Genomic DNA, 10,243 nt, shown 5'->3' with positions numbered 1-10,243 from the left:
AACAGAGAGAGTGTAAGAGTGGGGTTGAACATTAATATGCAGAAGACAAAGATAATGATAAATAACCGGGCAAGGGAACAAGAGTTCAAGATCACAAGTCAGCTTCTGGAATCTGTGAAGGTGTACATTTACCTAGGTCAACTAATCACAGGGAACCCTGACCATGAGAAGGAAATTCACAGAAGAATAAAAATGGGCTGGATCGCATACGGCAGACATCATGAGCTCCTGACTGGGAGCTTACCATTATCACTGAAAAGGAAAGTATACAATCGGTGCATTTTACCGGTGCTGACATATGGGGCAGAGACTTGGAGACTGACAAAGAAGCTTGAGAACAAGTTAAGGACTGCGCAAAGAGCAACGGAATGAAGAATGCTAGGCATAACTTTAAGAGACGGAGGGAGAGCGGTTTGGATCAGAAAGCAAACGGGTATAGACGATATTCTATAGACATGAAAGAAAAAAATGATGCTGGGCAGGTCATGTAATGCGCAGGTTAGACAACCATTGGACCATTAGGGTGACAGAATGGGTACCAAGAGAAGGGAAGCGCAGTAGAGGACGGCAGAAGACTAGGTGGTGCGACGAAATTAGGAAATTTGCGGGTACTAGTTGGAATCGGTTGGCGCAGGACAGAGGTAATTGGAGATCGCAGGGAGAGGCCTTCGTGCAGTGGACATAATAGGCTGATGATGATGGCATATATAAAAGCCAATCTGCACTACCTACAAATGTGCTGGTGTCCAGCTCTGATCTCAATGAAATTGTGCAGTGAAACAGCAAATGGTACCTATGCATCCTCAGTGCAACAAATACACAGCTTGTAACGCACAATTCCTTCATTAAAGCGACGCCTTCTCTGCCTTCATTCTCTATGTTTGATGCGTCTGCTTGGTCGGCTTAATTCTTGTGAAGCAATACTATACCAATACAAGTTTATATCATAATCACTACTTATATATGCATCTATCAGGACCCATAAAACATACTATATGTTCAATAGATGTTTATATAACTACTTATATTACTTCAATTGGGACATAAAGCATTTTATTTGTCTTCTAGAACATTGTATTGACCTGATACAGGACTGACAAAATCTGTATGAGACCTGTACACTTTGCTAGGACCTGCAGTGTGCAGACCTGTAGGTTTTCGTATTGCACCTATATATTTTGTATAATGCCAATAGAGATTTCTATTGTAATTTTCCCTAGGGTTACACAAGGCGCTGCAAGCTCTATGTATTTAGTCAATGATTTAGCATTCTAATAATTAAATTATGGGGTTTTACGTGCCAGAACCACAATCCAATTATGAGGCATGCTGTAGTGGGGGACTCCGGAAATTTGGACCACCTGGGGTTCTTTAATAGGCACCTAAATCTAAGTACACAGATATAGTGCACTATATACACAGGTGTTTTCGCATTTCGCCCCCATCACAATGCGGCTGCCGCCGTGGCCGGGATTCGATCCCGCGACTTCGTGCTTAGCAGCACAGCACCATAGCCACTAAAAAACCATGGCGGGTAGGTTTAGCATCCTGAACAACTTGATATTCATGTGCTGAAGCTAGAGCTTGTGTCATGAACTTCACTGTGGGCATTCTCCTATATTTCATATGTACATGTACTCAAAAAAAATTTATACCATTCGTCCATCCTGCCCAGAACTTGTAGCACATGCGACAACTGAAACCTTTAAGTCAGAAATGTTGCTACACAGCAGAAAACCTTTCCAATTGACACCTGAACTTTTACAATGCAAAATATTCACAGACAAGCTTAGTTTGTAACTCACGCTCTGGTTTCATTAATTTTTAAATATTACAATCTTGAAAGCAGCATGCTTTTTCTTCACAATTCTTCCCAATTCACTCACTTGCAAGTCTTGTCCACGCCTTGTCCTGTGTTATGCGTCTGTGTCGCTGGTTTCTTGATCTATTAAAACACAGGCACTACATGGAAAGTACATGGCACAAACCAAACGGAGCATGTCATACAAGCACACCACACATGTATTTGAGCACAACCCGGGACCGCTGCAAGCAAGCGGCGAAATCCATCCGCTCCTTCTAACATGTGGCCCATGCATATGCAATACATAAGAACCGCACGCAGTGACATGCCAACGAGTATATGTATATATAGGACGTAAATTTATTATTGACATATGCATACTTAAGAGCACCTTCCCGCGACCACTTCCATATGAAGCAAACATGCTCGTACGACGGTCCTGAGCTGACTACGAGAGCTTATGTTGCAATTAATTAAATTGTGGGGTTTTATGTGCCAAAACCACTTTCTGATTATGAGGCACGCCGTAGTGGAGGACTCTGGAAATTTCGACCACCTGGGGTTCTTTAACATGCACCTAAATCTAAGTACATGGGTGTTTTCGCATTGCGCTTCCATCGAAATGCGGCTGCCGTGGCCGGTATTCGATCCCGTGACCTCGTGCTCAGCAGCCCAACACCATAGCCACTGAGCAACCACGGTGGGTAGCCTATGTTACAAGTGAAGCGTTACACCCGGCGTCATCTTTACATGACTGGCGCAGCTATGACCTACTGAAGTCGATGCCCTTGGAAAGCATGCCACAATCAGTTAGCACTTCATACCAACTTGATCTGGTTACACAACTGCCTTGTAGCACTGGTCATACTTGCTACATTCTCTACATAAGTGCTGTAGAATGTGGTGACCTTCAGAAGAGGCTTTAATTTATGCACAATGTAGACTGTTCTATATTACAGTTAAGCCTCGATATAACGAAGTAGGTAAAATCGGCAATTTGCTTCGTTATATAGAAATTTTGTTGTACTGAAGTTAGATCTTTTATGCAAAGAAGTAAATTTAAGTCGGCGACTTTTTTTTTTCTTTTTAAGGAAAGGGGCCGCACAATTTTCCGAATTATCGGGCAATCGAAAAAAACAAATTTGAATGAGAAAACAATTTATTTTGATGAATTTGGGAGTGAGCGACGAATCACCGGTTTCATACCACGTCGACAGTATCTTCACATCAGCGGTACGAATTAGGCAAAGTCAGCCACGCTTTCTTGTGCACTCTACCCCCGCAGCTGATAGCGTCGCCCGCACAGCTAGGGACATTGCTATCATGAAAAGCGCTGGCAGCGGGGAGCGAATGCTTCATCTGCTCTCGCTCCAACGAGTCGCCGAAACTCGAGATTATGCAACCTCCAATACTAATTAACGTGCGGGAAGACTGCTAACATGATGATTATGCCGTCTCCGCAAGATCTACTCTTTGCGCACGCGGCAGATTACCTCTTAAGAAGGGTGCGCAGCTGCGTATGCACTCAGCCGCACTTACATGTAGCCATGCGCAGCCACGGCCGAGACGCGTGCCAGAAATCACGAAGCACCTCGCGCGCGCTTGATCGCGTTTACCGGGAGCGAGCTCTTCTCCCCCTCTTTCCCTTCGCTCGCGCGGGAAGTCGGCACTCGTGACGCAATCTTTGTTTTATACACATTCTCACTCGCACGTACACGAAGTGCGTGGGCGGCGATAGGGTCTTATCGCACTTGGACTTCATACGGAACATCATGCGGCTCCACTTTGGAGGACGCTCTTGTTGCGCGATTCGAGGGGTGCCCCCGTTTGCAAGCAGCCGCTTGTAATTCAATCATTTGACCATCTGCGTTTTCAGTTATTTGGCATTCCTTTGCCGCGGAAGCGAAACTTCGTTATATTGAAATCGCCCACACACTTCGTTATATTCAGGTTCTAAATACGTAGTGTTAGATGGACAAGAGGTTATGAGAAGTTAAATACTTCGTTATTCGAGCATTAACTGCATTTTAAAGTGAAGCTTTCTTTGTTAACACTCCCGCTGTGCTGCTGCTGTCTTTTGCCACGTAGCTTCCACAGAAAATCAAAGAATTGGGTCTGATGGTGGAATTGAACCAGTCTCCCAGCATCATTAGGCCACAATTACATACACACTTCTCCCATGCTGGTGCAAAGTATTTCTAGACTAGCACACGCATATGAGAGCACATATGCTTGCATGGCAGTTTCTATTATAAGCCGCAGATGCAGGAATAAAACGATAGTCACCTTACTATATGTCCATCGCATTGTACATCTTTCTGCATACATGATACTCGCCATTCTTCCCTTGAGAAAAATCGCCTTTGTCCTCGTGACACCACTGCGTCGATGTCTCAAAGTGTGCTGTGTGCATTTCATATTAGCTTGCGAGTAGTGTATAAACATTGCACGAGATGCATAGGATGACAAGAAATATAATTGTATGCATCACATTTAGTTTATAGGATGTAACTGCTTCATGAAAGCTTGACTTCATTATAGACTACATGTGAAGTGGATCTACATGCTTATTCAAAATTAGAAAGGAGTATCAGTCACCATCATACTTTGGCACTTATAGACAGACAGACAGACAAAGAACTTTATTTACATGGTCCTGAGGAGCTTTGTCCTAGGGCAGAGCTGTGGGCCGCTCCCACGTGGGGACTAGTAGGCAGAGCCTGACCGCTGCATCGTGGGCTCTCTGAACAGCCCAAGTTTAATTAAATTATGGGGCTTTACATGCCAAAACCACGTTCTGATTATGAGGCACGCCACAGTGGAGGACTCCAGAAATTTTGACCTCCTGGGGTTCTTTTAAGGTGCACTTAAATCTTAAGTACACGCAGTGGCGTAGCAACAGGGGGGGCCGGGGGGCCGTGGGCCCCGGGTGCGCAAGGGGCCAGTGAGGGGGGGGGGTGTCATATACGTCTGAAGACACCCCTCTCTCCGCCGGCTACACCCGGGGAGGGGGGTGACAGAAAACCTATGGGCCCCAGGTGCCAGACGACCTAGCTACGCCACTGAGTACACGGGTGTTTTCGCATTTCAACCCCATCGAAATGCAGCCGCCGTGGCCGGGATTCGATCCCGCGACCTCGTGCTCAGGAGCCTAACACCATAGTCACTAAACAACCATGGCGGTTAGACCAAGTTTGACATGAAAGTTCTGACCTCTGGATGACAGAGCTCCATTCTTCTTCCGTGATGTGACGTCCCTGTAACGAGGGGCATCGCCAGAGCATGTGTGTGAGATTGCTAACAGCCCCACAGTCAGGGCAAGTGGAGCTAAAAGCCTATGGAGTGATCGTATGGAAAAGGGCCAGGTTTGGATAGCACTTTAGTCTGAAGCATGCGTAAAGTGGACGCCAGAGGTCTAGCCAGTTTGCTATGAGGCGGAGGATAAGTCCTCCTACCTAGGTGATAGTGTGTAGTAATTTCGCTGAAAGTGGTGAGAGTGTCCCAAAACTCGAGAACCACGGAGTCTGAGCTCGACCCTGCTCCAGCGCGGTGGGTTAGTGCGCGCGCTTGGGAGTGGCCGATGTCATTGAGATTAGGAAAGGAGTCAAGCTGGGGGTCGAGGTGCGCCGGAAACCACGTGATGGTGTATGGAGAGATTATCTTGTTCTTGAGAATCTTGTGAGCCTCCTCAGCAATGGATCGTGAAGCGAAAGCCCTGACTGCCGATCTCGAATCGGTGAAGATTTGTGATCTGCTGTTATCTAGGAGTGCTATAGCAACTGCGACCTGCTCCGCTCTGGTTGGTGCTGAGCACTTCAGGGAAGCTGCATTCCCTATCTGTCCGTTGCGATCAAAGAGAGCAATGGCGAAGTTAGATGACCGTCCATATTGGGCTGCATCGACAAAACATGCCGAGTAGGGATCGTCTTTGGTACGCTTGAGGAGGGCGAGGGCTCTTGCCCTGCATCTGCCTACGTTGTGTTGAGGATGAACATTACGGGGAAATGGTGCGACTCGTATGTTGTTCCTTTGATCTTCTGAGATTTCATATTTCCGCTCTTCCATGAGGATAGGGTTGATCCCAAGAACCGACAGGATCTTCTTTCCAGCCGGGGTACAGGATAGAAGGGCCAGTTAGGCTGACTCCTGGGCCTCAATTATCTCCTCCAATGTGTTGTGCACTCCTAGTTGCATAAGGAGGTCCGTGCTCGCCCGTAACGGAATGCCTAGTACTTTTTTTATACTTTTTCTGATGAGCGTCTTTAATCATTTCTTCTCGGAGTTATGCCAATTGTGCATGGCTGCCACATAAACTATATTGCTACGGGGTAGTATTCCCAATGACGAAGAGCCGAGCAGGAAGAAGACGAAGACGACGATTGGAAGCTAGCGCGGGCTATTGCCTCTTGGTCAACTGCGGTGTATTGCCTTGTAAATATACTTGTAAATAGCTTTTCGTCGGTGTCTTCCTACGTAACATATTTGGTGGAGGTGGACGTTCCCTGTACCTCGTCACGGAGCTTCGCAGTGGACGGTACGTCGAGCCTACCTTCATGGCTCCCGGCGACGCCAACCCGACTCCACCGGCTCCGACACCTGCTGCCACTTCGACGACCTACATCACCCTCTCCGCTCCCCGTGATCCTGGCGTATTCTCGGCCAAAAATGGGGAAGACGTCGAGGACTGGATCAGCCTTTACGAACACGTCAGCCGCAATAACCGGTGGGACCCAACTATCATGCTCGCCAACGTCGTCTTTTACCTCGGTGGCACATCTCGAGTTTGGTATCGGACGCACGAAGATGAGCTGACCAGTTGGGATTCGCTTAAGCAAAAGCTTCGAGACTTGTTGGGCAACCCCTACGGTCACCAACTTGCCGCGCAGAAGGCGCTTTCCAGTCGTGTGCAGACGTCAACGGAGCCCTACGTCACGTACATTCAGGACGTCTTGGCTCTATGCCGCAAAGTTGACGCACACATGACCGAGTCCGACAAGGTCTCCCACATCCTCAAAGGCATTGCCGATGACGCCTTCAACTTGCTCGTATTTAACAACGTCGCAACGGTGGATGCAGTTATAAAAGAGTGCCACCGCCTGGAATTCGCTAAAAGCCGATGTATCGACCAACAGTTTGCCCGTCTGCCCAACACCCCAGCGACATCTTCCTGTGCCGACGCTCCTCGTCCCAACAACACTGGCGATGTTACCAGGATTGTCCGGCGTGAGATCGAGGCCGCCTATCCGGCTGCGTTCGACTCCAGCCCCTCCAATGCACCTGCAGTTACTGTTTCCCTGATCCAGGCAGTTGTCCGCCAGGAGTTCGCCAACATGGGTATTCACACCATCTGCTCGGCCCATCGCCCTGATCCCCACCCGGCATCTTCGATTCCACCCCGTCCCGCACCTTCTTACCCACCATGTTTCCGCAACCCCTCTGAATGGCGCACTGCAGACGACAAGCCAATTCGTTTTCACTGCCATCAAATTGAGCACATTTCTCGGCACTGCCGCAGTCGCTGGAGTTCCCTGAACCAGTCTACATATACTGCCTACTCTCCCCCCCCAGGTGGCCTTTCTCGTCCCTATGCTGCCCGCTCAGATAATGCCGCCACCGATTCTCCTGCGCCGAACCGCCCCTATTCTCGTTCGCCTTCGCCCCAACGACGACAATCTCGCTCTCCCCAGCCCCGTCGTTCCTATTCGCCGACTCCCTTCGGACGCCGCTCCCAGCCGGAAAACTAGACGATGCAGCGCCTCGAGGTGACGCTGCATTGCTCCCTACGCCGCCAAATCCTCTCCTGACGTTGCCCACTCATCTGAACCTTCTTGACGTGCAAGTCAACGGTGTTCCTGTATCAGCTCTCAAAGACACTGGGGCGCATTTGTCGGTAATGAGCGCGGATCTTCGTAACCGGCTGAGGAAAATAATCACGCCCGCCACGACGCCTGTTGTCCGTGTCGCCGATGGCGGAACAGCCCCCGTAATTGGTATGTGTGCCGCCCGCGTCTCCTTCGCCGATCGCTCCACTACCGTGCTATTCACAGTCATCGCTCACTGTCCCCACGACATCATCCTCGGCCTCGACTTCCTCTCCGCACATTCTGCTCTCATCGATTGCTCCGCCAGTACTCTCCGCCTCGACGTGCCTGTTCTGGATCCCGCTGAACAACACCTTCCCCGCCTCAGTTCCGTCGACTTCGTTCGCTTGCCACCTTCGGCACTGACTTACGTTGACTTCATGTCATCCCCACCAGTGCCCGACGGTCACTACATCGCGGCTCCTATGCAAGACATCCTCCTTACACACGGGATCACACTACCTCATACTATTTTATCTATTACGGCGAATTGTGTCTGCCTGCCAGTGGTCAATTTTGCCTTGACGACACAAGTGCTGCCACGCGGGATGTCTCTGGCCCAACTTTGCTCATTCGAGGATCACTCTGTAGCATCGATTTCAGTAGACGACAATTCAACCGATCCTCCTCTACCATCGCAGTCGGCAACTTGTACCATCGCCAACTTACAGAAAATGATTGCACCCGACATGCCGTCCGAGCACGCTCGTGCGCTCTACCGCGTTCTGATTTCCTACCAAGATATTTTTGACTTTAACGATCGTCCTTTGGCCCAAACAACAGCTGTTAAACATCGCATTAATACCGGAGATGGCCCTCCTATTCATCGCCGCCCGTATCGAGTATCACCGGCTGAGCGTCAAGTGATTCACACCGAAGTTCGCAAAATGCTTGCCAAGAACATTATTGAACCGTCATGTAGTCCATGGGCGTCACCGGTTGTGCTGGTAAAAAAGGATGGCTCATGGTGGCGCTTTTGCGTGGATTATCGGCACCTTAACAGGGTTACCAAAAAGGACATGTATCCCCTACCTCGGATTAATGACGCCCTTGACTGCCTCCACGGTGCTCGCTATTTCTCCTCTATTGACCTTCGCTCCGGCTATTGGCAGATTGCCGTGGACGATCTCGACCGCGAGACGACTGCCTTTGTAACACCCGACGGTCTTTATCAATTCAAGGTGATGCTGTTCGGCCTATGTAACGCTCCTACCACTTTTGAACGCATGATGGACTCCCTTCTTCATGGTTTCAAATGGTCCACGTGCCTGTGCTACTTGGACGACGTTATAGTATTCTCCCCAACATTCGCTACGCACCTCGAGCGCCTCTCAGCAGTACTGGACGTTTTTCGGCGAGCCGGTCTGCAACTCAACGCATCGAAGTGCCAATTCGGCCATCGCCAGATTACCGTCCTTGGACATCTCGTTGACGCGAATGGAGTGCAACCGGACCCAGGCAAGATCCATGCTGTTACGCACTTCCCTGTTCCGAAGTGTGTCAAGGATGTGCGCAGCTTCATCGGCCTTTGCTCGTACTTCCGCCGTTTCGTCAAAAATTTCGTGGCCATAGCACGACCACTAACCGAGCTTTTGAAAAAAGACGCCCCTTTCCAGTGGGGCGATAACGAGGCCTCTGCATTCGCGCTTCTCATCGATCTTCTCACAACGCCTCCCATTCTGGCCCATTTCGATCCTTCTGCGCCTACCGAAGTCCGTACTGATGCCAGCGGTCATGGAATTGGCGCAGTACTGGCACAACGCCAGCGTGGCCATGACCGTGTTATCGCTTACGCCAGCAGGCTCCTCTCGCCCGCAGAGCGCAACTATTCCATCACTGAGCGTGAGTGTCTGGCCCTAGTTTGGGCGGTTGCGAAGTTCCGCCCATACTTATATGGCCGACCCTTTTCCGTTATCACAGAACATCACGCGCTTTGTTGGTTATGCTCATTGAAAGACCCTTTAGGAAGACTTGGTCGCTGGGCCTTACGCCTCCAAGAATATTCGTTCTCTGTTACCTACAAATCTGGCCGACTACACAAGGACGCTGACTGCCTGTCTCGCTACCCGGTAGACGAGCCTGACGACGCCGACAGTAGTACCGCCGACGGCATTTTCTCTGTGTCTGCCTTCGCTAATATCGCCGATGAGCAGTACCGAGACCTATCGCTGCGAGTACTCATCGAGCGTCTGCGCTCTACACCTACCGACGCATCCGTTCGCTGATATGTCCTCCAGGGCGGCATTCTGTACCGAAGGAGCTTCCTCCCTGATGGCCCTGATCTTCTTCTTGTCGTGCCAAAACATCTACGACAGACTGTGCTCTTTCAGATGCATGACGCACCCACTGCAGGACATCTTGGCGTAACCCGCACGCACGACCGCGTCCGCCGCCGCTTCTATTGGCCTGGTCTTGCTCGCTCCGTCCGACGCTATGTTGCTGCCTGTGATCCCTGCCAGCGTCGGAAAACGCCTCAGGTGCTACCTTCCGGTCATCTCCAGCCGATCACCGTCCCTGTGGAACCGTTTTTTCGTGTTGGATTAGACCTCCTCGGTCCCTTTCCCACGTCATCCTCCGA

The sequence above is a fragment of the Dermacentor albipictus genome, chromosome 1 (genome assembly GCF_038994185.2).
Source record: "Dermacentor albipictus isolate Rhodes 1998 colony chromosome 1, USDA_Dalb.pri_finalv2, whole genome shotgun sequence".
NCBI classification, from domain to species: Eukaryota; Metazoa; Arthropoda; class Arachnida; order Ixodida; family Ixodidae; genus Dermacentor; species Dermacentor albipictus.
This window is presented reverse-complemented; position numbering follows the sequence as displayed.